Source organism: Rutidosis leptorrhynchoides, chromosome 1, assembly GCF_046630445.1.
Source record: "Rutidosis leptorrhynchoides isolate AG116_Rl617_1_P2 chromosome 1, CSIRO_AGI_Rlap_v1, whole genome shotgun sequence".
NCBI lineage: Eukaryota > Viridiplantae > Streptophyta > Magnoliopsida > Asterales > Asteraceae > Rutidosis > Rutidosis leptorrhynchoides.
In genome coordinates this window covers 356,740,386-356,749,541 of record NC_092333.1, presented here as the reverse complement: position 1 = coordinate 356,749,541, position 9,156 = coordinate 356,740,386, and positions in this window count along the sequence as shown.

The following is a 9,156-nucleotide window of genomic DNA, read 5'->3' as shown; positions in this document are numbered from 1 at the left end:
ACATTCTAGATGCTTGTTTCAATCCGTAGATTGACTTCTTTAACTTACATACTTTGTTAGGATGTTTTAGATCGACAAAACCTTCAGGCTGAACCATATAGACATCTTCCTCAAGATATCCATTTAGGAAAGCAGTCTTGACATTCATTTGCCATATCTCATAATCATAGTGAGCAGCAATGGCAAATAATATCCTGATAGACTTTAGCATTGCTACAGGTGAAAAAGTTTCATCATAGTCAATCCCTTGAGTTTGAGTGAAACCTTTTGCTACAAGTCTAGCTTTGTATGTATTCAAGTTTCTATGCATGTCAGTTTTTATCTTGAAAATCCATTTACAATCAACTAATCTAGAGTTAGGTGGTTGTAAAACAAGTTCCCAAACTTGGTTATCATACTTGGATTGCATCTCAGCGTTCATGGCTTCAAACCATTTATCTTTATCAGCCCGTGATAAAACTTCTTGATAGTTGGTTGGTTCATCCAGATCAACCACATAGCAATCATCCATGAGAAATCCATATCTCTCAGGAGGATTACTAATCCTATCAGATCTATGAACGTTTTGTATACTTTGATCATCCATTTGATCATTCTCAACATTTTCATGTTGAGTGCTAGTGTCAACCAATTGTGTATCATCTATTTGATCTTGAACCTCTTCAAGATCTATCTTCCTTTCACTATTACCTTCCATTAGGAACTTAGTTTCAAGGAATTCTGCCTTCCGGGCAACAAATACATTTTGCTCGGATGGATCATAGAAATAGTATCCCATATCATCCTTGGGATATCCTATGAAGATACACTTCGTGGATCGAGCATTCAACTTATTAGGGACGTAACGCTTAGGGTAAGCTTCACATCCCCATACCTTTAAGTATGATAGAGATGGAGGTTTTCCAAACCACATCTCATGAGGTGTTCGTTCCACTTTCTTGGTTGGGGCCATATTTAAAATACGAGCCACGGAGCATAGATAATAACCCCAAAATGATAGAGGTAACGAGCTTCTAGCCATCATAGATTGAACCATATCCATTAGGGTTTGGTTCCTCCTTTCGGATACTCCATTAAGTTGGGGTGTTCCAGGAGGAGTAAGTTGCGAGATAATCCCACAACTTTTAAGATGATCTTGGAAAGTATCGCTTAGGTATTCACCTCCTCTATCGGTACGAAGTACCTTAATTGTTTTGTTGTGTTGATTTTGTACTTCGTTTTGATATTCTTTGAATGCTTCAAAAGTTTCGTTCTTGTGTCTCAATAAGTAGACATATCCGAAACGACTGAAGTCATCAATGAAAGTAACGAAGTATCTTTCACCATTCCTAGTCATGGGCTTAAAGGCTCCACATACATTCGAATGTATTAATCCCAATAAGTCTTTAGCCCTTTCATAGGTCCCTTTGAAAGGTGCTTTAATCATTTTGCCTTGTAAACAAGATTCACATACATCAAACGAGTCTAGTTCATTTGATTTCAAAAGTCCATTCTTTTGAAGTGTATGCATTCGATTCTTGTTTATGTGACCAAGGCGACAATGCCATAAGTAGGAATCACTCAAATCCCTTTTGAGTTTCTTGGTGTTTGCATGAAATATTGAGATATTGAATGATGTGTCACCATGAACCAATTCATAAATACCATTCAAAGGCGAAGCCTTAAAATAGAACACATTATCTAAAGAAACATGGATATCATCATTAATAAAATTAAAATCAAAACTACATTGTCTTAAACGGGAAATTGAAATAATGTTTCGAGTTAAATCAGGAGCATACAAAACATTTTTCAAAACAAGCTCCCAACCAGATTGTAGCTTCAAAACAAAGTCTCCTTGAGCTTCTACGTGCACCTTTGCACCATTCCATGAAGAGACTTGTTGTTCCCGCATCTAGTTTACTTCTTTTGAACCTCTGCAAAGAATTGCAAATATGAGTTCCACATCCTATGTCTAATACCCATGTATTAGAAGAAGTAATACTTAGCTCAATGTATACCATATATACATTACCTGAGCTTTGCCCTGCATCCCTCTTTTCTTTCAACTCCTTTAGGTAGATCAGGCAGTTGCGTTTCCAGTGACCCATCTCACCGCAACCAAAGCACGGATCTTCCTTGGGGTTTGCTTTACCAGCAACCTTTTGCTTCTTGTTATTGTTGGTTGGGGTAACCATCTTCCCTTTTCCCTTACCCTTGCCATGGTAAGCGGGTCCTTTCCTTTTAGCCACATTTGGCTTAGAAGTGGAATTGTTCTTAGACCCGCCTTCATTGATCATAAGCATGGGTGAAGCCCTTTTACCCATGCTTGATTCGGCCGTCCTAAGCATGGCATGAAATTCACCAATGCTTTTATCCCAACCATTCATGTTGTAATTCAACACGAATGTGTCAAACCTTTTTGACAAGGAGTTGAAGATAAGGTCCGTGGCTAATTCATTAGACACGTTATAGTTTAGATGGTGCAATCGATCAATTAGGCTTTTCATCTTAAGGACATAAGATGAAACGGATTGGGAGTCGTCCATCCGACATGCATGAAGCGCTCGAACCGTTTCAAAGCACTCAACACGAGCTTGTTGAAGGAACATCTCCTTCAATTGTGTGATCATGTCATATGCACTATGATGCTCGAAGTCCTTTTGGAATTCGGGGATCATGGTCCCAAGCATAAGGCAAGAAACTTGCACCGAATCGGCGCAATGTTTTTCCCAATATGCCATACCTTCGGCATCATCCTCCTCAGGTTGGTCGGGAATGGGGTCTTCCAACACATACGCTTTATCCTCAAGTTTGAGGACAATCCTAAGATTGAGGTACCAATCCATAAAGTTCGTATGGTTGAGTTTTTCCTTTTCGAGGATGGACCTCAATGATAGGTTATTAAAGTTGATTGGTGCGTTTGGAATGTTGTTGTTATTGGCGGCCATCTACAAAATTTAACAAAGTTTGTTTAAGTATTACTTTTAATTTAACAATCAATACCCTTTTTAAATCCAATTAATATATTAAATTTTAGAATCCAACGGTAAACCAAATTTCAGTTAGGTGACCTTTATCCCGCTATTTGATTTAGCAAGGTAGTCATTATATGACAATTACAATCCTTTTGCAACTTCTAAGGTATGGGATCATGCAATCCTTTTGTATGGCATATTTATCCCATCAACGCCTATTTATTCCTCAAGCTTCGGTGACCCTAAGTTCATGATTCCCAAATTAAGTCGTCCAACTTGTGTAAACGTGTAAATTTGACATACAAGTGGTTAGGTGACCTTTATCCCACGAGCATGTGAAATTCACCTTAATCATATTAGTTTGCTCATAACGGTTAGGTGACCTTTATCCCATTATTAGTTCCCTAACATGTTTAAGTGTTTACATAAATGGATGGCGTTAAACTTATTAACCTTGTGAGTAAAGGGTTTTTAAGGTTTCTTTATTCTAGTTCAAGAAAACTTTTATACAATACATTAACATGCATTTAGTGTGTGATACATGTGAAATCCATTTCCATGTCATGTAATAAAGCCAATTTTATTACTTTGAAATAAACCATTTTATTATGTTTTAATAACCAATTATTAAAATTCATTTTGCCATTTTTAATTTAACCAATTAAATTATAGTTTGTTCTTTGCATGTTGTTAATAATTTCTAATTCAACCAATTAAATTATAGTTTTGTTTTGTTGATTTTCTTGTAGCAACCAAACATACAATATATAATCAACCAAATAAACAACCATGCATGCAAAATAATTATGTTCACAATCAAGCCAATTTGGTGGACATTTGTTTAGCCGAAAACAAATATCACCAGTTAATAGGGACAAACACAAATTAGGAGATTTCAAAATCTCCCACTTAATCTTGCATCTTCCTTGTCTCCATCTTGTGCATCTTCATCTTTTACAAAATATATCCTAATAAATTTTTCTCTAAAAAATGAAAATACAACCTAATCTATTTTACATGCCAAATATAAAATAAATTACGTAACCAAAATTAATATTACATACCAAATGAATAATTAACATTACAAACCAAATTGAATGAATGACAAATAAACCAAACAAACATCCATTCATACACAAGGTCATAGCTATGATTGTAAACAACAACATACAACAAATATGACTAAAATGGAAGAGCCCAAAACCCATTTTGGGAGTCAAATAATTTGGCCAAACCATTAAACCCATCCAAACCCTTTAATTTTTTCATTTTACTTTCATGCATGTACATAAAATGCAAAATATATAGTGAGTTTAATAACCATCTCGAAGCATATTTCAACAACTTCGGCTCTAGATACCATTGTTGGGATTAAACAAGTTCATAATATACTTAAAACCATTTAAGAATTAAGATAGCGGAAGCATGTAAATTACCATTTTGTGACTTGTTAATCTTTAACCATTTAAAGTTAAATCCCAAGTAGGATCAAGTTGTGAAATATACTTACAAACTACAAGCAAGAATAAAGAGATTATACCTATTCCAAGCTAGGTAATGAATGATGAAGATGATGATGAATGGAGCTCCAAAAGATGAAGCCTCAAGTTGTAATACCCCAAGCTTTTGATACCAAACCTTTGTACTTTAGTTAGGATTTATTAACACTTGAATTTAGCTTGCAAAACCAAATCAAGAACCCTCCTTTTGGCTCCTAAACCTCACGGCTAGACAGCAGCAAAAAATGGAGTTTTGTGCAGTTTTTTTGAAGTATATTTGCATGTGTGTGTTGTTCCAAGAGTCAAGATGCTAGTGTATGGAAATGGGGAAGCATGGGTCAAAGAATCTAAGCCATGAGCATGTGAACTTACAACTCCAAGGCCACTTCCTCTTTCATGTTATAAAATTAGTTTTATAAAAGTTAGATTTTTTATAAAACTCTTTATAAAACTTCCATATATATATATATATATATATATATATATATATATATATATATATATATATATATATATATATATATATATATATATATATATATATATATTTGTTATGTACATTAATATTTATAAAACCAAAACTTTATAAAATGTAACATAACAAAATTAATTATTTAACCTATAAATAATTTAAACTCTTGTTATATATATATTATTCCATAATTTATATATACACATCAAGCAATATTATTTTAGAAAACCATTTTTCTTAAAATTCAAGTGTCGCGTATTTAATCAATGATCTAATCGCTAAGATCAAATACGAATAGGGTGTTGGTAAGCTTGTTATTGGGTATGACCCGACTTAGATCAAAAAATATTAGCCACGTTAATTTAATATGTCTCTCGGGCATAGGAAATACCTTCATAATGAAGATGAACGCGTATTGCAGCAGACCATGAGAAGAAAGAAAATAAATAGAGATGTATGGCTTCGGTTATTTGCAGCAAGGCAAGAACAAGAACTTACGTATAGTATCAGTAACAATCAGGATTATAGTTTTTATGGTGTGCTCGTGGAGGAAGAGAGGTGATTGAGCAAGGTGAATGTTAGGTGATTTTGGGTTTGGGAAACAACATAAGATAATGATGGTGGTGTTCGATTATGCTTCAAAATAGAAAGACGAATAGCACTTCAGGCCAGTCGAATACATAACAGAAGAAGTATACATGTGCAGCAGGTTTATATCTTAATGGGTTTAGTAATCTAAGTGTTTAGTTTTTGGTCCAATACAAGTTAAGTCTCGGCCCAAAATCAGAAAAGAACTCATAGTTCAAGAGCAGGCCCAAGTCATTAACTTATGTAATAATTCGGCCCATACTACACAAAACAGTCCAAGACAGGCTGATCCAGTAATAAATCGTGGGTTTCTTGGACTGGTAACATAATTCGAACGACAGATACACAAAAACCTACACCTACACTCATCATAATTTCATTATGATCACCTCATCATCCATTATCCAATATCATATTTATATTAGATAGGTTACCGACACAACTGATAATACTTTATAATTATCAACGACTTTACAGCTCCTCACCTTATCATTATCTTTATTCGTTTATATAAAACAACTGAAACAGAAATAAAATTGAGATAGGAGCAATTAAAGTAGCTGCAGTAGTTCACGATGAGTGTTGAGGTTCTTGATTGGTTCGAATATAAACAGGAGATCAGTAAAATAATTTGCAGTTGAACTATCATGATTTCATGTAGCGAACAACAATAATAACTTACCACATAGTGATGGTGATTTAGTTAGCTCAAAAAAGAAGTGGTGGTGGCATGGGTTGTCGAGTTCACAGAAGAAGAAGAAGGAAAGAAAAATAAATAATATAATGGTGTTGGGTTATGAAGGTGATGATGAATTGTAGTGGAATCATGGTGGTGGCGAGGTTGGGTTGATCGTGGATATGGTGTTGTGATCAACTATCGAAAGGTGGTGGTGAGAAGTTGTGGTGCCGAAGGTGGTTTTTTGAGGGTGAAGGTGGTGATTGATGACCGATGGTGGCGGATGTCATGGTGAGGTGGTGGCTCACGAATGGTGGTGGTCTAGGGTGATGATATATGGATGTTTAAATAGAAACAAGACTAGCAGCGAGCAGGTTGTTTTGTCTCGATGGTGAACTGCAACAGAAATATTCGAATGACAGAAGTGAGTTTCGAATATAGTGGGTTTTGGGTTTCGTATATAAAGGTGGTGAAATTGGTGGTGAGGTATTTCGTTGGTGATTAAAAAAGGAATAAGTAGTAGCTAGAATAATGGGTTTCTTGTTGATCAAACGTACGTAATTAAAACAAGTGGGTCTTCATTGGAAGTCGATTGAAATAGAAAAAAAAAATATACACTGCGGTAGCTGGAGTTCGAGTAATAGGGGTAGTTGATGATTTAATATGATGGTGGTTGTAGTTGTGAAAGTGGTGACGGTTCTATTGGTGGTGAGTTATGATGATTCAAAAAGAAACAGAAAATAATACCTTGAGATGATGATGAAGGTGGGATGATGAAGGTGGCTCGGGTTGATGGCAGTTGATCAAGGTGATGGCTAGTTGGTGGATCACGATAGCTGTCATTTTCATGGTGATGAAGGTGAAGACAATGGTCGATAGTGTGCAGCTGTAGGAAGAAAAAAGGATGGTGTTTGAGTCTTTGGTTTCGATGGGTCTACGATGGTGATGAATCAAAGGTGATGGTTGTGGGATTATTTTTAGACGGATACCGAGAACAAGAAGGAGAATTGATTGTGGTGATGTTTTGTTTAAACTTCATGTATGCATATGCATATGCATATATAAGAGTATATACATAGGAGAAAGAGAATGTAGTGTCCAACAAAAAGAAAAAGGATAGCAGTGAAGAATCAAAATTTCAAATATCACGTATATCATTTCATTATCTTCCAAATTCAGTTAGATGTTTAATCAAATATAATATATATATATATATATATATATATATATATATATATATATATATATATATATATATATATATATATATATATATATATATATATATATATATATATATATATTATAATATTAATAATTAATAATATATACTAATAAACGTGTTAAGATCAATCACCAGTCTCAAACCTTAGATTCATTCTACAAACATTTTAATATGACTAGTATTTCTTACTCCGTTGTAAATCAGTGGCAGATATGGGTCTTCGGAAAAATTTCATATTTTTAAATTAACTATATTTATTTATTTTGGTCATTATGGTATAAAATTCGATCATTAATTTGTAAATAAAAATTACATCAACTGTCCCTCTCATTTCTGGGTAAAATATAAAAAGTGTTAAAACTTAACAAATAGTTCCTAAATACATTTTTAATGAGCCTAAAAATTTATAGAACTCATTTTTGCATCACCATTTATTTTAATATGACATAAGTTTGAATTTAACTTGCTTAATATCAATCGAAACGTCAAACGAGTATTATAATCATTTAATATTTATTTTTAATATACATTATTTATATATATAGATATATTTTAAATAATAATTATTATAATATCCTATTTTTATTTTGTTTTACATAATTAAATTTTAATAGCAATAACATATAATATTTCAAATTATATTTTCAATTACCATTTATATATATATATATATATATATATATATATATATATATATATATATATATATATATATATATATATATATATATACACACACACACACACATATCTATTTACAATCAATTGTTCGTGAATCATCAAAACTTGTCGAAGGTAATTGAACACATGAACATAGTTCCAAAATTTTCGAGACTCAACATTATAGACTTTGCTTATCGTGTCGGAAACATATAAAGATCAAGTTTAAATTTGGTCAAAAATTTTCGGGTCGTCACATTAAAGTCACAAAAATACCACCCCCTATAATACTATTGTTTTGCATTCCCTTTATCATTTCCGACAAATAATAACCCACACAATAAAGAATATTTACAAAGCTCTGTGAGTCTCTAATACACATTAGATAAAATAAATCATTTTCATTCACTTTATCTTTATTTTTACCCCTTTGTGTAATAGAGTTGGAAATGAATCTATGGATTACCCTGAGCTCAGCTCTATCTATATCAGTATAAGAATAGTTACCCCCACGAAAACGATTATGGCTAGTCATTCTACACCACAACTCATTCATATCAAAATCCTGATCAACCCTTCTACCATTACTAATCAACTGTCTACAATCATCAGTTAATAGTTCTTCAGGCGTATAAATACATAAAGCTTCAGCCATATCTAATAAAGACATACGGTGCATTATACCTCCTAATAAGAATCTAATAAAACTTTTATCTGTTAAACTAGTTACTTCATCATTTAGTTCAATAGTACTTAATAACTCAACGCACCATTCCTTATACATAGGTCTACGTATAGTGAATAGACTAACCCAATCATTGAAAATAGAATTACCATACCTTTGTGTAAGTAATTCTCTAATTGGCTCGGCCAATCCCACTGTTTCTAACGGTGCCTAATCTATTACCCTGGGCACTTCAACATTCTTAGGTTGCAGAATGTTTGAGTTCCGCTGGAATTTTGGATACTCTGTCCAAAATCTGTCAAAAACTAAGTTCAGGTGTAGATTTGGTTCAACTGCTCGTGACAATGGGATAAAAGGGTGTGGTTGATTTTGTTTGTATTGTTCACTGAAATCT